This window comes from Phyllobates terribilis, unplaced genomic scaffold (assembly GCF_046119375.1).
Source record: "Phyllobates terribilis strain yellow unplaced genomic scaffold, ASM4611937v1 Scaffold_348__1_contigs__length_1988982, whole genome shotgun sequence".
NCBI lineage: Eukaryota > Metazoa > Chordata > Amphibia > Anura > Dendrobatidae > Phyllobates > Phyllobates terribilis.
This window is the reverse complement of record NW_027363108.1, coordinates 976,880-1,002,963: the sequence shown is the minus strand read 5'-3', so window position 1 is coordinate 1,002,963 and position 26,084 is coordinate 976,880. Positions and strand designations below refer to the sequence as shown.

General features: G+C 42.8%; 1 long non-coding RNA gene across 4 annotated transcripts in view; it reads left to right on the top strand.

The window, feature by feature from the left end:
- Positions 1–1,311: 1,311 nt before the first annotated feature.
- LOC141222237 (uncharacterized) overlaps positions 1,312–26,084 on the top strand; it is a 175,663-nt gene continuing 150,890 nt past the window's right edge. For 2 of the 4 annotated variants that reach the window (XR_012290076.1, XR_012290075.1), the window contains exons 1-4: positions 1,312–1,437; positions 15,807–15,954; positions 18,554–18,634; positions 20,418–20,489. This is a non-coding gene — a long non-coding RNA (uncharacterized lncRNA). The remainder of the gene's footprint in view (positions 1,438–15,806; positions 15,955–18,553; positions 18,635–20,417; positions 20,490–26,084) is intronic. The other 2 variants (XR_012290077.1, XR_012290078.1) reach the window with 2 other exon arrangements.

Below are 26,084 nucleotides of genomic sequence, written 5' to 3'. Positions count from 1 at the left end.
CACTGCCCAATGGAATAAAATTCTGTGACACCCTTGGTGTCAGTATGATCACTGCCCCCCTAGATGAGTTCATTGAGACGTGTAGTTTGTAAAATGGGGTCATTTATGGGGAAATCTGCTGTTACGGCACCTCAGGGGATCTTCTAGTGGGTCATGGCACCCTCAAACCATAACAATAAAATCTATACTATAATATGGTGCTCTATCCTTTCTGGCCTTTGCACTGTGCCTCAAAAGTAGTTGCCAATTACATGTAGGGTATTGGCGTACTCAGGAGAAATTCCACAACAAAATGAGAGGCCATTTTCTACAGTTACCCTTGTGAAAATAAAAAATTGGGGGCTAAAAATACATTTTTGTGATTTTTTTTTTCACGTCTCTATGTTATAAACTTCTGTGAAGCACCTGAGGGTTCAAAGTGCTCATCACACATATAGATAAGTTCATTGAGGGGTCTATTTTCCAAAATGTGGTCACTTGTGGGGGTTTCCGCTGTTTAGGCACATCAGGAGCTCCCCAAACGCAACATGGCGTCCGCTAATTATTCCAGCAAATTTTGAATTCAAAAAGTCAAATGGCGCTCCTTCCCTTCCGAACCCTGCCGTGCGCCCAAACAGTAGTTTTCTGCCACATATAGGGTATTGGCTTGCTGAGGAGAAATTGCACATAAACTTCTGGGGTCCATTTTTTCCTGTTAACCTTGTGAAAATAAAAAATTGGGGGCTAAAAGAAAATTTTGAGATTTTTTTTTTTCACGTCTTTATGTTATAAACTTCTGTGACGCACCCACAGAGCACGCAGCATGCCCCTCACAGAGCCACAAGCCCATAGCATGCCCCCACAAACCCACAGCATCCCCCAGAGCCTCTACAGAGCCTGCAGCATGCCCCCAGAGCTGCCACAGAGCCGTAGCATGCCAGCAGCATAGCACCCAGAGCCAGCAGCATAGCACCCAGAGCCAGCAGCATAGCACCCCCACGCGTGCATCTCCCCACAGAAACCCGCAGCATGCCCTCACCAGCCACACAAAGCCCGCAGCATGTCCCCACAGAGCTCCCAGCATCCCCCCAGAGCCCGCAGCATGCCCCCAGCATCCCTCCAGAGCCCGTCCCCACATAGCCACCACTAGCCCCCACAGAGCCCCAAGCATGCATCCCCCCCAGAGCCCCCACAAACCCGCAGCATCCCTCCAGAGCCCACAACACTGACTTCCTCCTGCAGCTTCACCGGCAGCTGTGTCTCTCTGCCTGAGACTATGGAGTCTGGTGCTAAACTAGAACACGTCCATAATGCAGTCAGGACACGCCCCCCGGAAATGACGCCAGACCTGGAAGGAGTTAATACATTCTAGCGTTTACCGTGGTGGGAGACATGGCGGATGACTGCGCACCCCACACTGAGCTCCTGGGGGGGGCAGCCTGGCTTCCTGTGGATGTGGTTAGTCCTCTGCACTATAGAGAGCGGCACATAGACTGCTGTATAGCAGCAATGGTCGGTGACGGGTCAGAGCCGGGGATTACAGGGAGCCGCAGCCTCTCACCTCTCAGCAGTTGGACTATAAACCAGGTTTCCAGTCACTGACAGTATGGCTGGAGCTCTGCCCATGATGCACTGTTAGAACTTAGCGATTTCTGCCATGTTTGGAGGTTCCCGGATTCTGTATTTTTCTGCACAGTGTTTGTCCAGGAGGAAAAGGACCACAGAGCGCCAGTCCTGGCCACAGGTTGTGTCTGGTACTACAGCTCTGGTCTAGTGACGTGACAGGTGCTGAGCTGTAATGCCACACACAGCCTGTGCCCAGGGGTGGCGCTGTAATCCAACAGCTCTGGCTTTCTACTCTGGGAAAACTTATGTAAGGCTGAATTCACACATCTCTGCTCCACGGACCGAGCTCAGATCTGACAACCGCGGGGTCACCAGTGCTGATCTGTGATTATCTCCTAGGAATAGATGAGGCATGGATCAGGTCCAGAGGGTCGGGCCGGGTGGTCTCGTCCCACCACGGATGTGTGAATTCGTCCTTAAGTTAATATCTTAGTGTTGGAGTTCTCCTTTAGAATTTGTGTTTACATGAGAGTAATTTATTATAGTTTATTGTGTAACTTTCGAAAAAGGTATTGATTACTAATCCTGAGTTACAGCCAGTGTTATAGTCTAGAGCTGCGTTCAGAGATCTGCAGGCTTCTGAGCTGAAATCTCCCAGCAGTCCTTGCTGAGATCACTATTGTTAGCGTTGAAATGTTAAGGCAGGTGCATACAACCGTGTCTTCGGTCGGAGTGCGATCTGACAAAACATTGAATCGCACTCTGACCAGTGTTTGTCCAAGGAGAAAAATCAGACATGTGCACGGCCCCATAGACAGTCTGTCCGAGGACAAAAATCACTATGCTTGAGTTTCATCTAATATACGGATCGCGCTCGGCCATGCGAGTTAATGAGTCCTTGGATAAGATCGGACTGCACTCAGATGACATCTGAGTGCAGTCCCATTTTTCATGGATTGACGTAATGGAAGAGATGGAGAATTTTTTTTTATCTATGTCTTGTATCTTGTTTTGTGTCACTTTATGTACAGTCGTGGCCAAAAGTCTTGTGACTGATACACAATTGTGGTGTTCACTTTAGTGTTTTTAGATCTTTTAGTCAGATGTTTCTGTGGTTACTGTAGTACAATTATCTGCATTTTATAAGTTTTACACTTTTATTGACAAATACATCAAGTTTATGGAAAGATTCAATATTCACAGTGTTGACCCTTTTTTTTCAAGACTTGTTCCCTTCGCCCTGGCAGCTGGATATCGGCTGCTGGGCCAAATCCTGACTGACGACGGACAATTTTTGTCTAATCAGTGCTTGGAGCTGACTACATACATTTCTGATTGTCCACCTGCTTTTTGAGGATTGACCACAATCAAATTGAGATCTGGAGAGTTTACTGGCCATGAACCCAAAATGTCAATGTTACCCAGACACTTAGTTGTCACTTTTGTCTTGTGACATATTCTCCGTCATGCTGGTAAATGCATTGTTAATCACCAAAATGCTCCTGCTGTGTTCTTAGGCAAAATTGTGAGTGAGCCCACTCCCTTTTGATGATGAATAACTGCACACATGACTCGTCTCGGGGTGCTTTACTGTTGGCATAACACAGGACTCAAAGTAGCGCTCAGCTTTTCTTCTCCGGACATTCATTCTTCCATATGCCCCTAACAGCACTGACGCCTGCCTGCTGCCATTCTTGAGCAAGCTCTGCACTGGTGTTGAACCAATTCCATAGCTGAATCTATGTAGGAGGTGATACAGGGACTTGCTGGACTTTCTTCGGAGTCCTGAAGTCTAAACAGCAAATTAACCTCCCCCCTATTAAGTTATTTATTATGGTGCCATTTATTACATAGAGCTTTACATGTGAAAAGGGATATACATAGCAAAAAACAAGTACAATAATCTTAAACAAAAACGAATCACCGACTGGTACAGAAGGAGCGAGGACCCTGCCCGTGAGGGCTTACATTCTACAATGAATGGGTGAGGATACAGTAGGTGAGGGTAGAGCTGGTCGTGCAGCAGTATGGTGGAGCAGTGGTTACTGCAGGTTATAGGCTTGTCGGAAGAGGTTGGTCTTCAGCTTCCTTTTGAAGGTTTCCACGGTAGGCGACAGTCTAATATGTTGGGGTAGAGAGTTCTAGAGTAGGGGGGATGCACGGGAGAAATCTTGTGTGCGATTGTGGGAAAAGAAGATAAGAGGTAAGTAGAGAAGATCTTGTGAGGATCGGAGGTTGCGTGCAGGTAAGTACAGGGACACTAGGTCACAGTTATATGGAGGAGACAGGTTGTGGATGGCTTTGTATTCCAAGGTTAGCGTTTTCAACTGGAGTCTCTGGATAATGGGGAGCCAGTGAAGGGATTGACAGAGGGGAGAGGCCAGGGAATAGCGGGGGGACAGGTGGATTAGTCGGGCAGCAGAGTAGAGTTATCTGACAGGAGAAAACCAACTCCTTTGCCATGCTTGCCGATGGGGCGAGGGGTGTGGGAAAGGTGGAATCCAACGTATGAAAGTGCAGCTGAAGAGGCCATGTCAGAGGGGGTGAGTCAGATACCATTGATGCCAAGGAAGGAAAGTTTGTTAGTAATGAAAAGGTCATGGATGTAGGAAAGTTTGTTGCAGACAGAGCCAGCGTTCCATAGAGCTCCTGTTAGTGGGATTGGTGAAGCGGGGGATGGGCAATAGGTATAGGGTTAGAAAGGTTGCGGAAATTTGATAGATTGTGGATGAGAGGTAGAAGTGACTGTGGGGATGTGTTGAGGAGGGCCATGATTTGGAGAGATATCGCCAGCAGTGAGGAGGAGCAGAGAAAGTGATATTAGTGGGAGCAGGAGAGCGTGAGGTGGCTGTCTGTGTTTGGAGACAGAGGATTGTATGTTGAGGAACAAATCTGAGGAGGTGAGATGGAGGGAGAGATGACCGCTTCATTACTAGGTGTATGGATGAGAAGGGTTAGTAGAACGTGTAGGACTATAGTGGTGAGAGTGAAAACCAAGAGAAACATTTTTTACTATGGCTGTGCAGTTACCTTCAGTTATCTTCTGGTTCAATTCTGGTCTAACTCAGTGCAGCACACTGTAAGATTGCTGCCGGACAGGTCGTGGATGGGATCTATATGTCCCCGAAGTGATGGTGATGTAGGACCCGAAGAAGCAGGCTCCAGCACACATAGTGTAGGGAGTTAATGGGCCCAGATTAAAGGGCCGAGTTTTACGAGCAGCTGAAGGGAGCTGTTATGTTCCAAGTTCACTGATGAACATCTGCTTTCTTCATGTTGCGTTGCGATCTACCAGTGTCTCCGTAAGATTTGGCCGCTCTCTACTGTTATATGCAAGAGTGTGCCAATTTTCCAAAGGAACAAGGAGATTGAGTAGCTCAACAGCCTCTTGCCACTGATCGGCAAACTAATTTGGAGAAAATAATTGGACAAAGCCTGAAGGACGCTGTAATACAGGGCTGTGTTCTGGGGGATGGGTGAAGACATACACTGTGTTCCAAATTATTATGCAAATAATATTTTCTCAGATTTTCCCAAATTACCTATATGAATTGCAGTCATTGTAATTTTCCAGTCAAATAACTATTAGAGTACAATTGAAAGGTTTTTGTACAAACTGCCTATGATAACAGTATATTTTTAAAAAAATAAAAAACTCAAACTGCATGTTCCAAATTATTATGCACAGCAGAGTTTTCAACCTTTTCATTTTAATAAAGAACAAAAAAATTGTCATTTTTGAAATTATAAGCATTAGCAGGTTATTACAAACTGAAATCAAACAGTTTTCAACTCAAAACTTTATTCTAGGTGATGTTACATTTGCACATAGGACCGCTTGTTCGAAAGGAGCTTCTGAACTCTCTCGTCTATTGAATTTGTCAGGTTTTGGATGGTTTCTGCTTCAATTGTTTTGCATGAGGACAGAATACCCTCTCAGAGCTGTTGCTTAGATGTGAACTGCCTCCCGCCATCATAGACACTACTTTTGATGATGCTCCAGAGGTTCTCAATGGAGTTGAGGTCAGGGGAGCATGGGTGCCACACCATAAGTTTGCCCCCTTTTATGCCCATAGCAGCCAGAGATGCAGATGTGTTATGTGCAGCATTAGACGGGGCATTATCATGCATGAAAATGATCTTGCTACGGAATGCACGCTTCTTCTTCTTGAACCATGGAAGGAAGTGCTGTTTGAGAAACTCGACATACATTATGGAGTTCATCTTTACCCCTTCAGGGATCCTAAAAGGACCGACAATATCTCTCCCCATGATTCCAGCCCAAAACATTACTCCACCTCCTCCTTGTTAGCGCCGTAGCCGTGTTTGCATGGGGTGTCCATCAACCAGCCATCCTCCACTCCATCCATCTGGACCATTGAGATCATTTCATGCATGATAATGCCCCGTCTCATGCTGCACATAACACATCTGCATCTCTGGCTGCTATGGGCACAAAATGGGACAAACTTATGGTGTGGCACCCATGCTCCCCTGACTTCAACTCCATTGAGAACCTCTGGAGCATCATCAAAAGTAGTGTCTATGATGGCGCGAGGCAGTTCACATCTACGCAACAGCTCTGGGAGGGTATTCTGTCCTCATGCAAAACAATTAAAGCAGAAACCATCCAAAACCTGATAAATTCAATGGATGAGAGAGTTCAGAAGCTCCTTTCGAACAAGGGGTCCTATGTGCAAATGTAACATCACCTAGAATAAAGTTTTGAGTTGAAAACTGTTTGATTTCAGTTTGTAATAACCTGCTAATGCTTATAATTTCAAAAATGACAATTTTTTTGTTCTTTATTAAAATGAAAAGGTTGAAAACTCTGCTGTGCATAATAATTTGGAACATGCAGTTTGAGTTTTTTATTTTTTTAAAAATATACTGTTATCATAGGCAGTTTGTACAAAAACCTTTCAATTGTGCTCTAATAGTTATTTGAGTGGAAAAATACAATGACTGCAATTCATATAGGTAATTTGGGAAAATCTGAGAAAATATTATTTGCATAATAATTTGGAACACAGTGTACAGTGGTGGCCAAAAGTATTGGCACCCCTGCAATTCTGTCAGATAATACTCAGTTTTTTCCTGAAAATGATTGCAATCACAAATTCTTTGGTATTATTATCTTCATTTAATTTGTCTTCAATGAAAAAACACAAAAAGAATTGTCCTAAAACCAAATTGGATACAATTCCACACCAAACCTAAAAAAGGGTGTGGACAAAAGTATTGGCACTGTTTGAAAAATCATGTGATGCTTCTCTAATTCGTGTAATTAACAGCACCTGTAACTTACCTGTGGCACCTAACAGGTGTTGTCAATAACTAAATCACACTTGCAGCCAGTTAACATGGATTAAAGTTGACTCAACCTCTGTCCTGTGTCCTTGTGTGTACCACATTGAGCATGGAGAAAAGAAAGAAGACCAAAGAACTGTCTGAGGACTTGAGAAACCAAATTGTGAGGAAGCATGAGCAATATCAAGGCTACAAGTCCATCTCCAAAAACCTGAATGTTCCTGTGTCTTCCGTGCGCAGTGTCATCAAGAAGTTTAAAGCCCATGGCACTGTGGCTAACCTCCCTAGATGTGGACGGAAAAGAAAAATTGACGAGAGATTTCAACGCAAGATTGTGCTGATGGTGGATAAAGAACCTCGACTAACATCCAAACAAGTTCAAGCTGCCCTGCAGTCCGAGGGTACAACAGTGTCAACCCGTACTATCCGTCGGCGTCTGAATGAAAAGGGACTGTATGGTAGGATACCCAGGAAAACCCCACTTCTTACCCCGAGACATAAAAAAGCCAGGCTGGAGTTTGCCAAAACTTACCTGAGAAAGCCTAAAACGTTTTGAAAGAATGTTCTCTGGTCAGATGAGACAAAAGTAGAGCTTTTTGGCAAAAAGCATCAACATAGAGTGTACAGGAAAAAAAAAAGAGGCATTCAAAGAAAAGACCACGGTCCCTACAGTCAAACATGGTGGAGGTTCCCTGATGTTTTGGGGTTGCTTTGCTGCCTCTGACACTGGACTGCTTGACAGTGTGCATGGCATTATGAAGTCTGAAGACTACCAACAAATTTTGCAGCATAATGTAGGGCCCAGTGTGAGAAAGCTGGGTCTCCCTCAGATGTCATGGGTCTACCAACAGGACAATGACCCAAAACACACTTCCAAAAGCAGTATAAAATGGTTTGTGAGAAAGCACTGGAGACTTCTAAGGTGGCCAGCAATGAGTCCAGACCTGAATCCCATAGAACACCTGTGGAGAGATCTCAAAATGGCAGTTTGGAGAAGGCACCCTTCAAATATCAGGGACCTGGAGCAGTTTGCCAAAGAAGAATGGTCTACAATTCCAGCAGAGCATTGTAAGAATCTCATTGATGGTTACCGGAAGCGGTTGTTCGCAGTTATTTTGGCTAAAGGTTGTGCAACCAAGTATTAGGCTGAGGGTGCCAATACTTTTGTCTGGCCTATTTTTGGAGTTTTGTGTGAAATGATCAATGATTTGATTTTTTGCTTCATTCTCTTTTGTGTGTTTTCCTTGCAAGCAAATTAAATGAAGATAATAATGCCAAAGAATTTGTGATTGCAATCATTTTCAGGAAGAAACTGAGTATTATCTGACAGAATTGCAGGGGTGCCAATACTTTTGGCCACCACTGTAAGAAGCATGATCTGTGCTGAACAGTATGGATTGTAATCCAAAGCCTCCATAACCAAGCTTGGCATGGAAGGCACTCGGGAAATAGGAGTGTGAGTTGGGGGTCTCCCAGTGGTAATACAGTTGGAATCACTGCCTTATTAATACAACGGGGAACTGTTTTTATTTCAATTAACAATTTAAAGGGGTTGTCTGAAACCAACACTGATTTAATTCTAAATCTCTATTTAATTTAATAATCTAATTGCTTTTCTAATATACTTTAATTTAAAAGTTAATCTGAATTTATTTAACTGAGGTGTGTTTGTATGTGTGTGTGTATATATTTGTTTTTTTTACTAACTTCCTGTTTGATAAGATTTAGTTTGAAAATCCCCAGTGCATCCTGGGATATGAAGACGGACGCGATCAGGGAGCAGAGGCTGCGGTCACTGCTGCTGCCTCTTTCCGCACCCTGAATGAAGCGTCATCAGTGATGCCTGTTTCAGGGGCTGGGCTAGTCCTTGCTACTCTGCGCATGTGTCGGTTGTCAATTCCAACTCTCAGTTGCTCAGCAGGATCTTGTCACTGTGCAATATTCTTTTTAATGCGCAGCGTCAGGGATTCCTCAGACGACACCGGGGCGATCACGCAATATCTCATCCTGCCGTCACTGTGTCACGGATTTCGTCCTGAATCGCGAGCACACGATCCAGATTACTCGACAGTTGAGCACTTTTTGGGGATTATGAATCTCAAGACTGCTACCTACCGGAAGCTAAAATGCAATAAATGAGGGGCCAGGTGAAGAAAGCCATAGCAAATTCTGTCAGGTCCCTTAGAGGTGCATTGTACCTGTTGGGTACCCTGACATCGTGCTTCCCAGGGGTTCTGTGAGCACAATACCATTCCAGGGTTCTACAGTGGGATCTGCTACATAATGAAGTTTCTCTTAAGGGGCACTTGGAAGGGAAGATGTCCTTATCACCCCGGTCAGTAAAATCTTTATAGTGGTGGCAGGATGAGCCTAACCTATCTCGAGGGGTTCCCTGTGTTCTTATGGTCACTAGAACAATTACTGCAGATGCGAGTCCCAGAGGGTGGGGAGCCCATCTGGGAGACATGGTAGCCCAGGGGACCTGGTCAGATATCGAAAAGGGTCTCTCCTCCAATGCAAAAGAACTTCTGGCGGTAGACAATGCGGTGAATAATTTCTTACCTTTCCTTCAGGGCCAGAATGTAAAGATCCTCTTGGATAACCTAGTTGCGGTAGCATATGTGAACCACCAGGGGGGTACATGGTCAAGATAGCTGATGAAAGGGACAGATCATCTCTTCCAGATTACAGAAAGTCACCTCCTTTCCCTGATGGCCCTCCATATAAGGGGAAAAGAAAACACCAGAGCAGATTTCCTAAGCTGCTATCCTCTGATGCAAGGGGAATGGGAACTAAATCAAGGAATTTTTACCCAAATAGCCTCCTGTCAGGTAGATCTGTTTGCCACAAAACTAAATCGGAAGACAAAGATCTTGTGTTCCCTAAATCCCCTAGCTGTGGACGCTCTCCTGATACATTGGGATTTCAGCCTGGCGTATGCCTCCCCCACCCTGGTTGGCTCTTCTTCTCATGGTCATAAGAAAGATCAGGGAGGACAAGGCCAGGGTTCTGCTGATCGCACCCTTTTGGCCCAGGAGGCCCTGGTTCTCATGCCTGAGGAGCATGTCCATCTCCGATCCTTGGGTTCTTCCAGAGATTCCGTATCTTTCTCCAGGGTCCGATATTCCATCCTCAAGCAACTGGCCTCCACTTGACGGTGTGGAACTTGAAAGGACACTGCTAAATCGGAAAGGTTTTTCCCAAGGTCTAGAAACCATCCTGATGCACAGCAGAAAACCTGTTGCAACCCATATTTATGCCAGAACTTGGAGAAAGTTTTTGTCTTTCTCTGGTTCTGGGGTTGATGGGGGGGCGCCAATAGGAAACATCTTGGAGTTTTGACAAAAAGGTCATGAACTAGGGTTATCCACCAGCACCCTTAAAGTTCAGGTTTCTGCCTTGGGTGCCCTATATAGCTGTGATCTAGCGGGTAACTACTGGGTTTGTCTGTTCATTAAGGCAGCTTTTAGATCTAGATCTATTGAAAGCAGCTTGGTTCCCTGGGATTTAAATTTGGTTCTAAAGGCCTTGACTAGCTCGCCGTTTGAGCCAATAGTCAGCAACCCTTAAATCCCTCTCCCTTAAGACCACTTTGTTAATAGCTTTAACCTCGGCCAGGAGCATTAGTGACATCCAGGCCCTGTCTATGGCCCCGCCGTTTACTCAAATTCTGGATGATAGGCAGGATCTGGTCTAAAAATCACTCTCTCGCCCTAAGGTAGCCACTCGTTTCCACAGACTTCATGAAGTCCTCCTACCCTCCTTTTGTCCAAATCCTAGTAACCAGAAAGAGGTGGAGTTGCATACTTTAGAAGTGAGGAGATGTGTGGTTAGGTACCTTTCAGTTACCAAAAGCTTTAGAAAAGATAACTCGTTGTTTATATCCTACCAAGGGGCTAGGAAACGGTCTTAAGTCACGAAGTCCACCATAGCTAGATGGAATAGGGAGGCCATTTCTCTAGCATATACATCTAGCGACGAGGAAGTGCCAGAAGGGCTGAAGGCTCATTCCACCCGGGCTGTGGCGACCTCCTGGGCTGAGAAGACAGGTGTCTTGACAGAAGACATATGTAGGGCTGCTACCTGGTCCTGTCCCTCTACATTCCATAGACACTATATATGTTAGCTATGGGTATATCGGCTGACCTCACCTCTAGGAGAAGTGTTCCAGGCTGTGGTCCTTCAATAGATTACTTCATCTCTGTAATTCTCTCGTGGTGCTGCCATGGTCGACCGATAAAATCGTAAGTTACTTACCGGTAATGGGATTTTTCGGAGACCATGACAGCACCCTTACATTCCCTCCCTTCACGTTTGTGGGAGCACTCCCCTTTTATTAATTATAATCTCACACTCAATAGGTGTCGTGTGGTATGGCAATTTTGTGATGGTTTGCTGTGTTCATTAACCTGGCGGTCCTCTCAATGCTCTGTAATCCAAACTGAGGCGGGAGAGAGGTGATGCCCTTTTAAGCCTGTAGGTTTCCTCTCCTTGGTGGGCGGATCCCCTCTCTCGTGGTGCTGTCATGGTCTCTGAAAAATCGTCGTTACCGGTAAGTAACGACTATTCATTTGATGGAGCAATCAAAAAGTTGTTCCCCAAAATGGTAAGTATTAAAAACGGGTCTTAGAAAATTGAAACACAAGCCAAACAATTTGTTTGCAAAGTTTAGAATTTTTTAAAAGCAGTAAAATGTTTTTGTTTTTTTCTTCTGCACCATTTCACTTTATTTAGAATTCATTGCCCTTGTTTTCTATATCTTGCACAGTAAAGTGAATGGTGTCTTTCAAAAATGCTGTAATTTTGTCCCACAAAATACCTCTCAACCCTGCTGTATTGAGTAGTGTCTGTGTTATTCAGCAAGTAAGAAAAAGATCTTCAGCTCACCTGGCCCAGCCTGCCAGTCCTCCTTTCCATGATCTCGGTGCTTGGAATTAGTCCATCCCCATCTGGGAGAAAAATCCTCAGTGAAAGTAAAAAATAGTTTTCCAGCACACGATGTAGAAAAATTAGAAAAAGCCTTTATTTAATCCATCGTTAAAAAATACAATTCCAACAGAGATAAAAGCATGTGTAAGCTTCCGCGTTTCGGATCATATTTGACCCTTAGTCATAGCATAAAGTACTGAATAAATGTTGCACTTTTCAAGGAAAACAGTCAAGGGAGCTGCCAAGGGTAACACCCACCAAAATCAGCTGTGATATTAGCTCACTAATTCAAGGCTAGCAGTGATCTAAACACTAGTATAACCCTATACTACATCCATCCTCTACAAACATATTACAATGTGAACTGTCACTTAGTAATGCACTAATTATTTGATCACTTTTTACCCAAGTTTTTTATATATATGAATTCATTGAATAAACAATTGATGCACTATTTAAATATATATGTAACAATAAGAGCTTCTAAAGATATCATTACCTATTTTCTAAAAATTATTGTTCTAACATTTGATTTCAAGGGCATACTTTTCCCCCCAAAAAATAAAAAAAAATCTCTATTTTAAAACCATATGAGAATGGCTGGAAATTATTACAAAATGTAATTAGCATGCTTTGTTTTGTATACTATTGATTATAGAGTCCCCTAGATTGATCACAAAAATAAAAAAAAAATAAAAAATGTATTTAATAAATTCCTCAATTTGTCCCAACTTTTTTAATATAGATACATCAATACATGTCTTAGATTTAGTCCTGCTGGGTATCTGGTATTTAGTTTTAGAATCCATCGAGCTTCAGTCATCTGGAGTAATTTAACCCTATCTCCACCTCGCCGGGGAGCAGAAACAAATTCCAAAGCACTTACTCGCAGGCTACTTAAATCCACCTTGTGTTCATTCAAAAAATGTTTGGAAGCCCCCGAAAGACTGCGGGTAGTGACATTGTTAATGTCATAAATGTGCTCCGACAGTCTTTTTCTTACACTGCGGCTTGTAGATCCCACATATTGTTTTCCGCATATCGTGCAAAAAATGATATAAACCCAGTGGTCAGTAGCACAGTTCATGAAAGTCTTAAGATTAAATACTTGACCCTCATTACTTATGACAGACTTGTTATTATTTATCATGAATTTGCATAAACCACATGACTTCTGCCCGCATCTAAATGAGCCCTTAGTGGACAACCATGTACGACCTATTTTGCCTGTATTTTCTCTGAGTTCACTCAGGGAGATTACATTTCCTATTGTCAGGGATTTTTTTGGAACAAATTTACAACCATTTTTTAAATGAGTCCACTAAGGGCTCATTTAGATGCGGGTAGAAGTCATGTGGTTTATGCAAATTCATGATAAATAATAACAAGTCTGTCATAAGTAATGAGGGTCAAGTATTTAATCTTAAGACTTTCATGAACTGTGCTACTGACCACTGGGTTTATATCATTTTTTGCACGATATGCGGAAAACAATATGTGGGATCTACAAGCCGCAGTGTAAGAAAAAGACTGTCGGAGCACATTTATGACATTAACAATGTCACTACCCGCAGTCTTTCGGGGGCTTCCAAACATTTTTTGAATGAACACAAGGGGGATTTAAGTAGCCTTCGAGTAAGTGCTTTGGAATTTGTTTCTGCTCCCCGGCGAGGTGGAGATAGGGTTAAATTACTCCAGATGACTGAAGCTCGATGGATTCTAAAACTAAATACCAGATACCCAGCAGGACTAAATCTAAGACATGAATTGATGTATCTATATTAAAAAAGTTGGGACAAATTGAGGAATTTATTAAATACATTTTTTATTTTTTTTATTTTTTGTGATCAATCTAGGGGACTCTATAATCAATAGTATACAAAACAAAGCATGCTAATTACGTTTTGTAATAATTTCCAGCCATTCTCATATGGTTTTAAAATAGAGATATTATTTTATTTTTTTGGGGGAAAAGTATGCCCTTGAAATCAAATGTTAGAACAATAATTTTTAGAAAATAGGTAATGATATCTTTAGAAGCTCTTATTGTTACATATATATTTAAATAGTGCATCAATTGTTTATTCAATGAATTCATATATATAAAAAACTTGGGTAAAAAGTGATCAAATAATTAGTGCATTACTAAGTGACAGTTCACATTGTAATATGTTTGTAGAGGATGGATGTAGTATAGGGTTATACTAGTGTTTAGATCACTGCTAGCCTTGAATTAGTGAGCTAATATCACAGCTGATTTTGGTGGGTGTTACCCTTGGCAGCTCCCTTGACTGTTTTCCTTGAAAAGTGCAACATTTATTCAGTACTTTATGCTATGACTAAGGGTCAAATATGATCCGAAACGCGGAAGCTTACACATGCTTTTATCTCTGTTGGAATTGTATTTTTTAACGATGGATTAAATAAAGGCTTTTTCTAATTTTTCTACATCGTGTGCTGGAAAACTATTTTTTACTTTCACTGTCTGTGTTATTCACTATGTAATATGTTGTTGTTTTTTATGGTATACTAATGTATATTGACTAGTGATGATTGAGCGTGTTCTATTAACCCCTTCGGCGAGCACGCTGTCTAACAGCCGTGGCACTTGCAGGCACGGCGACCTTAAAAGAAATTTCGAGCATGCCAAAATATTCAGCGAGCACCCGAACGTGCTCGCCGAAGGGGTTGATAGAACACTCTCGATCATCACTAATAGTTACCAGATGCCTCTAAGGATTCGTTTTTGGCCTCTGTTTTACTGATGCTTGAAGTGAAAATTTTTGTAGCGCTAATGATTAATTAATATACCCCTCCCTCCTATTCCCATTCATGACCATGCAGGATTTGGAAAGCTAAATCCATAGACACCTCTATATCTTTTATCTGTTGCTGCATTTGAGTGCTCTGGGTGTAACGGAGCACTTACCGAGCCTCAGCCTTCCAAGGTTGCTTCCCTGCCCAGCACCAGCCTCTTTATCTTGATTGATAGCTCACTGTCTGATTTTCCTTGCCTGGTGCCTGACGTTCCAAAAAACTGTGAGCTGTCATTGACACCTGAGGCTAAGTTCCCACCATGAGCTTTCGTGAGTTTTTGATGTTACAGATTTAAAGCAAAAAAAAAAACAAGTAACCTATTTTACTTAATAGGTGCAGGAATGCTGTAGAAAATCTGCAACATCGAAAACTCACCAAAAGCAATGGGAACGTAGCCTAAAGAGACTGATGCTTGATGTGGGAGATAATCTCAGGAGACAGAGACTTAACTCCTTATTTGCATGTGAACCAAAATGCTATTTACTTAGAAGTGCAGCAACAGATAGAAGATATAAAAGTGTCCATTGGTTTAGATTTACATTTCAAAGGCCTGCATGCCCACATCTGAGGTTTAGAAGATTTCCTTTTAAAATTAGTGTGTTGCTTTGAACTGGAGCTATTGCTCAATCAGTAGCGCCACACTTAGTCACAAGGTAGCCCTAGCCTAATGGAGCACCATAGACACTAGCACTGGGAACTTTCCCTCCGTACACGCAGAACATAAACAAAAAAAAAAGCAATTTGGCACATTACTTAATTATTTATGTAGATTTATAGAATGAAATGTTGGATCTCGTACGAGCTCTATCCTTGTTTTTCACAGAGCTCATATCTATTATAGTCTAGGGCTGTTCACATATTTCTGCGGGCCGCGTATTTTTCACCGAAACACGTTGACCTGTCGGATTTTGATCCAAATCAAAGTTTAGAACTTCTCGGATGCAAAACAAAGCTGATGAAAATCGGTCTTTTTTTTTTTTTTTACCTACAAGAGAAATCACTGTGGTCTGAATGAGGCCTTACTCTATTGTTTATTTTTTTAAGCAGCGTTCATTCCAGGCTGCTGTACACATGAAGAGGGTTTACACACCTAAAATACATATATAAAACACAGAAACAAGCTACCATTGACAGACTATTATGGAGGGGGACACTGCCACCACGAGCTAACAGTGTGGATTCTGGTGTCTCGCTCCTTCCCTCAGGGTGTATTCCAAAAGCCGCCTCCAATAAGCAAGTTCTGGCCAAGCTGCAGGTGGAGAGGGAGCCGGGATTACGGTGAAGGCCCAGACTGCGTCTCTGCTTTACACTTACCAGGGAAAGAAGTATCTCCTGAACCTGATCCACACTCCGGTGAGTGTGACGTTTCTTCTTGATTTGTTTCTCTGTGGTCTTGTTGCGGATGTTCAGATACTGAATGAGTTATACAAAATGCAGCAGCTGCTCTAATAATAATAATAATAATAATAATAATAATAATTAATTTACAGGGTGGGTCATTTATATGGATACACCTAAATTAAATGGCAATGGTTGGTGATATCATCTTCCTGTTTGTGGCACATTAGTATATGGGAGGGGGAAAACTTTTCCAGATGGGTGGTGACCATGGTGGCCATTTTGAAGTCAGCCATTTTGGATCCAACTTTATTTTTTTAAATGGGAAGAGGGTCATGTGACACATCAAACTCATTGAGAATTTCATAAGAAAAACAATGGTGTGCTTGGTTTTAAGGTAACTTTATTCTTTCATGAGTTTTCTACAAGTTTATGACCACTTATAAAATGTGTTCAAAGTGCTGCCCATTGTGTTGGATTGTCCATGCAGCCCTCTTCTCCCACTCTTGACACACTGATGGCAACATCGCAGAAGAAATGCTAGCACAGGCTTCCAGTATCCGTTGTTTCAGGTTGATATCACCAACCATTCCCATTTAATTTAGGTGTATCCTATAAATAGCCCACCCTGTAGATCAGGGGTCTCAAACTCGGCTAACTATATGGGCCACACATAGAAAAAATGTGAATTTGAAGGGCCGCATTCTTTGCAGGATGATATGACATTTTTAATGATACCATATTGTTTTTTCTATACACCTTTTGATTATTTTTTGACCATTGTTTTTTTTTTTTTATTTTATTCTTTTAAATGGCATTCATTTTATGGCCTATGGTACAGTTTTATAGTTTTTACAAGTTTACAGTTTTTACAATTTGTATTTACTTTTTGTGCCCCCTAATTGGCCACATACAGTGATTTTTTTTTTTCTCACAATTAGCACCATATAGTAATTCTAACCAATTTCTTGTAGTAATGTCCCCAGTCTTGGTCCTCATCTTTTAGTAATGTGCCCATGCTGGTCCTCATCTTGTAGTAATGTGCCCATGCTGGTCCTCATCTTGTAGTAATGTGCCCATCCTGGTCCTCATCTTGTAGTAATGTGCCCATCCTGGTCCTCATCTTGTAGTAATGTGCCCATCCTGGTCCTCATCTTGTAGTAATGTGCCCATCCTGGTCCTCATCTTGTAGTAATGTGCCCATCCTGGTCCTCATTTTGTAGTAATGTCCCCCATCCTGGTCCTCATTTTGTAGTAATGTCCCCCATCCTGGTCCTCATTTTGTAGTAATGTCCCCCATCCTGGTCCTCATCTTGTAGTAATGTGCCCATCCTGGTCCTCATTTTGTAGTAATGTCCCCCATCCTGGTCCTCATTTTGTAGTAATGTCCCCCATCCTGGTCCTCATTTTGTAGTAATGTCCCCCATCCTGGTCCTCATTTTGTAGCAATGTGCCCATCCTGGTCCTCATTTTGTAGTAATGTGCCCATCCTGGTCCTCATTTTGTAGTAATGTGCCCATCCTGGTCCTCATCTTGTAGTAATGTGCCCATCCTGGTCCTCATCTTGTAGTAATGTGCCCATCCTGGTCCTCATCTTGTAGTAATGTGCCCATCTTGGTCCTCATCTTGTAGTAATATGCCCATCCTGGTGCTCATCTTGTAGTAAGTGTCCATGCTGGTCCCTAACTTGTAGAACATTCAACTGAAAAGAATCACTGACTTAAGCGGCCCTCAGGACCAGGCCGCAATCATTACGGGGGCTCCGGTGCCTGGGGGCCGCACTAAGCAGCCTCAGGGGCTGCATGCGGCCCTCGGGCCGCGTGTTTGAGACCTCTGCTGTAGATATAACACTGTTTTTTTTTAATTTTTTTTGTTTTTTTATAGACGCCCATAAGAGCTATCCAATATTTTAACATTGAAAGAGTTTGCTCTCAGATTACAACTTATCCACAGAACAGATTGCTTGCTAATTGCTGGGGGACCCATCTCTGGGACTCCCAATCACAGGAAATCAGGTGCACGAGCCATATTACGCCCATGGATTGGCAGATGAGCGTGTGCACTGCTGCTCCACTCAAAGGCTAATGGGCTGCCGAAGATGGCCGAATTCACAGCTCAGCTATCTCCATCTGTCCCGTAGACAATGGCACCACTCCATTAAAAAAGGGGATGTGAGACATCAGTTCTTCTGATCATTGGAGGTCCCGGTTGTCACACCCGTACAGAATAGCCATAAAGTTGGGATCTTGGCACAGCCTATTTAAGAATGCTATAGAAAAAAAAAACCCAGCTCACCCACAGCGGCTCTCGGCGTGCTGAAGCCCGGAGATCGTGTGGCCTCACGTGTGTAAATCACAGGAAAAAGAAAAGGAACTCCAGCTCCATAAAATCCATCTTCATTATTTCATCTTTAAAAGTCCATTAATCCACAAGGTTCAAGTGAAAAACTTATGCAACATAGCAACATGTTTCACACGCTCAGCATTCTTTGTCCATCTACATACGAAATGACTCCCCTCACATTTAAATATGGTTATTTAAGAATGCGCCTTGTATCCATCAATCCATATTTGTCCAACATGTTTTCCCTTTTAAAGTTTTTGTACTTTTGTAGGGTCATGTTGATTTTAGCTATGAAGTTTCAAGGTCCCTTTCTGCATGCCAAGGTGTATTATTGGTGGTCGACGCAAATGAGGTACTTTTTCTTAGTGACGTTGTATATAATTATAATGCATATGCTACCTGTAAGGTAGATATAATTTATGATATACTGTTACTTCTTTATTGTTCCAGATTTATTGTACACTTGCATCTATACTCTTATTAGATTCTGATTATATAGAGACAGAGACTCTGATTCCAGCCATGTCTCAATAACTGGCTGCTTGTTTTAGTTTTATCACTCAAGGACTAGTAAACCTGCTACCATGTAGTCCTCCACATTCATGAGCTCTATATATAACCCCACCCGCACCACTGATTGACAGCTTTCTGTGTGCCCTGTGCATAGGCAGAATATCTGCAGCTAATAAAGGGATTTTATCAACACTGCATCAAGCAGCTCAGTAAGTGACACATCGCTGGAATCCAGGTACCACGGGTTTACCGTAACTAGAGGGGCCAGAAGTCTGCGGCGTCTGAGCTCCTGCACTGATTAGAAGCACTTCACTATCATATTAAACCGTGAAGGTTTCTGCTAGCAGTGCAAAGGTTAATCTGTTCAGTTGAGAGCTGCTAGAGCTTTCCAGCTGTTCAGTGTTGGCCTCTCCCCTCTCCTATATATGCTCGCCTCTGGCATTCTGGAATTCCCAGTGTTAGATTTATGCTGCCTAGTTCTGGAGTCTGAGGTGTTGGTTTTTTGAAGAGGCGTTTGTGTGTTAACCGCCGTCTTTGCCAGAGACATAAGGAGACACTCCAATTTCCAGGGGGCCTGGGGTCAAGGGCACCTAGGTTTGAGTTAACTGAGGAACCCATGCTGTTGGGTGTGGCATCTTGTTCTGTTGGTCCAACTGTAGTTCGGCAGAAAGTGTGTGCGTGCGTGCGTGCGTGCGCAGATATCATTGTGTGATGTCTGTTTATATGTATTTTTGTGTTTCAAATGTGTTTATGCGTGTATGTATGTTTGTGTGTGTGCGTGACTGCATACATGTGGCCTCCTGCTGACTATAGTTGGCACCGTGCGGCCTCCTGCTGTCTCTGGGGGGGGCGCCGTGCGGCCCCCTGCTGTGTATAGATGGCGCCGTGCGGCCCTCTGCTGTGTATAGAGGGCGCCGTGCGGCCCCCTGCTGAGTATAGTTGGTGCCGTGCGGCCTCCTGCTGTCTCTTGGGGGGGCGACGTGCGGCCCCCTGCTGTGTATAGATGGCGCAATACGGCCCCCTGCTGTGTATAGATGGCGCAGTGCGGCCCCCTGCTGTGTATAGATGGCGCAGTGCGGCCCCCTGCTGTGTATAGATGGCGCAGTGCGGCCCCCTGCTGTGTATAGATGGCGCAGTGCGGCCCCCTGCTGTGTATAGATGGCGCAGTGCGGCCCCCTGCTGTGTATAGATGGCGCAGTGCGGCCCCCTGCTGTGTATAGATGGCGCAGTGCGGCCCCCTGCTGTGTATAGATGGCGCCGTGCGGCCCCCTGCTGTGTATAGATGGCGCCGTGCGGCCCCCTGCTGAGTATAGATGGGACCATGCGGCCTCCTGCTGTCTCTGGGGGGGGTGCCGTGCGGTATCTATACTCAGCAGGAGGCCGCACGTAGCCATCTATACACATATACTCAGCAGGAGGCCGCACGTAGCCATCTATACGGTGCCATCTATACACAGTGGGAGGCCGCACGTAGCCATCTATACACAGTGGGAGGCCGCACGTAGCCATCTATACACAGCGGGAGTCTCAGTGCTTTGCAAGAGCAGTCAATAAATTCTGCTTGACTAATTCTGAGCACCATAAAGTCTGGTTCGCTTCTAACCTGCTGTCTTCATTTTCAGCTTGCTGAATTCTAACTCATTTACTGTCATTCGAGACGATGCCTTTGCTGGTCTCTTTTACCTTGAATACCTGTAAGTGCTCCACTTAATGTCATATTTTTGATTCTGTTCTTCTTCATCTTTTGGCATGTGCAATTGTATGAGCAAGTATTCATATGAATTTATGACCTACTTAAACCTTGGAGGACCTTAAATTTTATTCAATCAAATTTTTTTCCAGTTTAAAACTATGGGACATATATGTGCCTTGGTCCTCAAAGGGTTTTTAAAGGGGCTGCAAACATAAATACGAAAAAAATAATTCAATTAGTGCTTTTTGTGTTCATTTAATTTTTATTTGAAGTCCATTTTTTTACATACCTTGAAATTAAGCCCTACCCCATGGAATGAAGCCCTACCTACATGACATCTGAGAGCTACATGGATGCCGCTTGTGAGGTGCCTGTCCGTCACTACTATTCAGTTTTAGGGTCCACTCACTAAGCCATATATTCTCTCATGCAAGAGAATAGGGCCAATTATGCTAATGACACTCGGCTCAAACTCTGTCAGAGTTTCAACTGAGTGTGATCTGATTCTCTCGCAGCACAGATATGGAGAAGATGGAGAACTTAATTTCTCCATCTTCTCCATAGTCTCTGTGAGTGTTCATCGGACTGCACTTGGATGACATCCGAGTGCAGTCCAATGTTTTACGTGCACCCATAGACTTGTATGGGTGCACATGGTCCGAATATCGAATGAGATTATTTTCTCATGCCAATAATCGCAGATCTGCACTGTCCCATAGTATAACATAGGGCCGAATCCTATCCGATAAAACATCACATAGCATTCGGCCGTGTTATACGACAGTGTGAGCGAGCCCTTAGAGTCCAGGAATATTTACATGCAGATGATGATATTACTCTCCAAGTGTATATTTTTTTAGGCGAGTTCATAGTAAATGCTTTGCCTTTTTTGACATGTGATCAACTAAAGAACAAGAAAGATTTAGGACCTCCCCTATAGAGAAACGGAAAATAGTTTGGAGGACTTGCATGTCCTTTTTTATTTATTATGAGAAAATCATAAAAGATCCCGTTTTTTAACCATGCTGTGACTTTCTGCTGAGGGAGAGGGAGAGAGCTGCCCTATTCAGAGTCTGTAATAAGACCTGCTGACAAAAGTGTTGAAGATACAGTCAAATGTGAATTAACCGGTTCCCGACCGCCCACTGTAGATAAACGTCGGCGCTTGCTGGGCTCTGTGCAGCGCCGACGTTTAAAAACGGTGGGTGGTCTCGCAGCGCTCAGGACCCCCCAGGGTCCTGCAAGCGCTGCGATTCCGGTGCAGAGCGTTAGCTCTGACAGGGAACATCATCGGGACCTGATTGGATCAGGTCCCAGTGATGTTAACCCTTTGCTATGTTCTATATGCCGCGATCTATAGTGATCGCGGCAGATAGAAGGAGGAGAGGGGGTCGTCTTACTTACCTCTCCGACGACCCCTGATACCTTCCAGGACCTGGCGTTGCTATGGCAGCTGGAGGTCACATGACCGCCTCCAGCTCTGCCATATATGGTGTCCTGCCTGGCTCAGCCTGCAGCTGAAGCCAGGCAGGAGACTGACTGTGACACAGTCAGCGAAGATCTCATTTAATGTAATATATGTCTATTACATTACATGAGATCAGTGATCAGAAAAATAAAAATTAATGTCCCATACAGGGACTAAGTAAAAATGTAAAAAAAAAGTTTTTAAACTATTAAAAAAAATCACAAAATAAATAAATAAAATATTAAACCAATAAATCCGTATATTTTTACAAAACCAAAAAAAGTACACATATTTGGTATCGCCGCGTCCAAAACAACCCGAGCTATAAAAGTGTCACACTAATTAACTCCTTCTGTGCACACCGTAATAAAAATAAATAAAAAACGGAGCAAAAAAATATGCTTTTTCATCATATTGCCAAACAAAAAGTGGAAAAAAATGCGATCAAAAAACAAAATAGAAATAAAAATGGTACCGCTGAAAACGTCATCTTGTTCTGCAAAAAAAAAGCCGCCACTCAGCTCCATCAGCCAAAAAGTAAAAAAGTTATAGCGCTCAGAATAAAGCAATGCAAAAAAATTGTTTTTCCTATAAAATTGTTTTATTGTGTAAAAGCGCCAAAACATAAAAAAAAATACAGTAAGTGTAGTATCGCTGTAAACGTACTGATCCGAAGAATAATGCTGCCTGATCACTTTTACCACACGCAGAATGGCATAAAAAAAAACTCAAAAAATCATTCCTGAATTGTTTGTTTTTGTTAATTTTACCTCCCAAAAAACGGAATAGAAAGCGATCAAAAAATGTCACGTACCAATAAAAATGGTACCAATAAAAATGTCAACTTGTCCCGCAAAAAACAAGCTGTCACATGACTCTGTCGGCCGAAATATGGAAAAATTATAGCTCTCAAAATATGGTGATGCAAAAACTAGATTTTGCAAAAAAAAGCGTCTTTTAGTGTGTGACAGCTGTCGGTCATAAAAACCCGATATAAATCTGGTATCTCTGTAATCGCACCGACCTGAAGAATAAAGTAATCTAATCAGTTATATCACACTAGGAACGGCGTAAAAAATAAATAAAACAAATTCTTCACCTGCTACTGATTTGTTTATTATGTCTCCCAAAGATCGCAGTAAGGCTCTGCTCACATTTATCCTGTGCTCTGCGCTGAGCGCTTACACCAGAGTTTCCGTATAAATCTCTGAAATACGTGATTCAGCCGGAACCCATGACGGAAGATTCCCTGTAATGAGGCAGATATAGGATAGGCCACTGTGGACGCCGTCTGGCCTGTGATCCCACGGTGTCATTTGTTTTAGGCGTGCATAAAAGTGCGGTTGGCCACAGTTTTGTGCACTTCTGAAAAAAAGGACACCGCTAAACAGAGGCCAGACAGAGTCCAGAGTAACTCTGCTGCCTCATTACAGTGAATGGATCCGGCAGGGGTTTCATCTGAATTACATCACTTGGAAATTTAGATGGAAACCCCGATGTAAGTGCTCAGCCTAGAGCGCCGGATAAATGTTACGTAAAATGTTCCCAATAAAAGCTTCAACTCAGTCCTCAAAAAAAGCTAGTCCCCACTCAGGTCCATCATCTGTTAAAAATATAAGGGACTTCCAAGTTACTGGTAGCAGAAAGGCTCTGGAAAAGCGAAATGGCCCTTGCCCCCCCAAAAGAAATTCAGAAAATTTTGTGCTCCCAAATCCAAATGCCTATTCTACAATAATTTGTTCTCCAATTGTCAAATAGCACTCCTCCCCCCCAGATCTCGCCGTATGGCTGAGCGGTACGATACAGCCACATATGGGGTATTGACACTTTTAGAAGAAATTGTGTGACACATTTCGGCACCATTTTTACCCGTTGCCCTGTGTGAAAATGTAAAATCTGAGAGTAAAACATTTTTTTGTGGTAAAAATATAATTATGCTTTTTTCACTGCCCAATGGTATAAATTAAAAAATACTCACTACTTCCCTAGATGAATTTCTTGAGAGGTGTAGTTTACAAAAAGGGGTCACTTGTGGGGGTTTCTGCTGTTTCGGCATGTCAGCGACTCTTCAAATGTGACATGGTGTCTGCTGCCTATCCCAGCCAACATAGCGCTCCTTTCTCTTCCGAACCCTGCCGTACACCAAAGCAGTGGTTTTCCCCCACATATGGGGTATCAGCGTGTTCAGGAGAAATTGCACAACAAATTTCATGGTGCAATTTTTCCAATTACCCTTATGATAATACAAAATTAAGGGATGAAAAACGTTTTTGTGGGAAAAATGTAAACATTTTATTTTTACAGCTCAATATTATAAACTTCTATGAAGCACCTTGGGGTTCAAGGTGCTCACCACACATCTAGATAAGTTCCCTAAGGGGTATAGTTTCCAAAATGGTGTCACTTGTGGGGGGTTTCCACTATTTAGGCACATCAGGGGCTCTCCAAACGCAATATGGCGTCTGCTAATTATTCAGACAAATTTTACATTCAAAAAGTCTAATGGCGCTCCTTCCCTTCCGACCCCTGCAGTGCGCCCAAACAGTGGTTTTCCCTCACATATGGGGTATCAGCACGCTCAAGAGAAATTGCACAAAAAAATTTTGGGTCCATTTTTTCCTGTTACCCGTGTGAAAATAAAAAAAATTGGGTCTAAAGTAACACTTTTGTGAAAAAAGTTAAATGTTAATTTTTTTCTTCCACATTCCAAAAATTCCTGTGAAGCACCTGAAGGGTTAATAAAGTTCTTGAATGTGGTTTTGAGCACCTTGAGGGGTGCAGTTTTTAGAATGGTGTCACTTTTGGGTATTTTCTGTCATAAAGACCCCTCAAAGTGACTTCAAATATGATGTGGTCCCTAAAAAAATGTTTTTGTAAATTTTGTTGGAAAAATGAGAAATCGATGGTCAACTTTTAACCCTTATAGCTCCCTAACAAAAACAATTTTGGTTCCAAAATTGTGCTGATGTAAAGTAGACATGTGGGAAATGTTATTTATTAACTATTTTGTGTGACATATCTCTCTGATTTAAGGGCATGAAAATTCAAAGTTTGAAAATTGCAAAATTTTCGCCAAATTTCCGATTTTTTCACAAATAAACGCAAGTTATATCAAAGAAATTTTACAACTGTCATGAAGAACAATATGTCACGAAAAAACAATCTCAGAATCAGGGGAATACGTTGAAGCGTTCCAGAGTAATTAATTCATAAAGTGACAGTGGTCAGAATTGAAAAAATTGGCCCGGTCACGAAGGCAAAAACAGGCTCTGGTGCGAAGTGGTTAACAATGAAAAAAAGTTAATTTCACAAATGGCTTGTATTTTTTTAATGCAAACTTTTTTTGTGTTTACTGCTCCTTTAAAGGGAATCTGTCATCAGGTTTTTGCCACCTAATCTGAGAGCAGCATAATGTAGGGTTAGAGGCACTGATTCCAGTAATGTGTCACTTACTGGGCTGCTTCGTGTTGTTTTGATAAAATCATTGATTTGTCAGAAGGTAATTATCACTAGATGACTAGTAAGTTCTGTAGGACCCCACCCCCATCACTGATCAGTAGATTTCTGTGTACACTGAGCATGGGCAGAAAGCTGCCAATCAGTGGTGTGGGTGGGGCTATACAGAGCGCAGCATTCAGAGAGCTGCTAGATCTGCAGCAGATAAAACGGTGATTTTCTCAAAATGACAACAAGCAGCTGAAAAAGTGACACATCGCTGGAAACAGGGCATCTGCCCCTATATTGTGCTGCTCTGATGGGGCAGCACAATTAATATTGTGCCAAATGAATTTCCCGTGAACTATCACATGATCTATCACAGGGGATCATGTGACATGTCACGTGATAAATCAGGTGTGTGTGTGGGGGGGGGGCCCGCGACTTCTAAACTGCCCAGGGCCCTTGCTACTCTTAATCCACCCCTGGTCATGAGTCTCGGTTGGCAGGTCATCCAGGAATTTCTGAGACTAAGAGACTTATAAGTCGCAGTTTTTGGTGGCCTGGATGGCAGAAGGAAGTCATCAAGTGGGTGCGTCAATGTACTGTGTGTGCCAGGTCAAAGGCTTCACATACCCCTGCTGCGGGGTTGCTTTGCCCTCTGGAGTTTCCTAGTGCGCCTTGGATGCATCT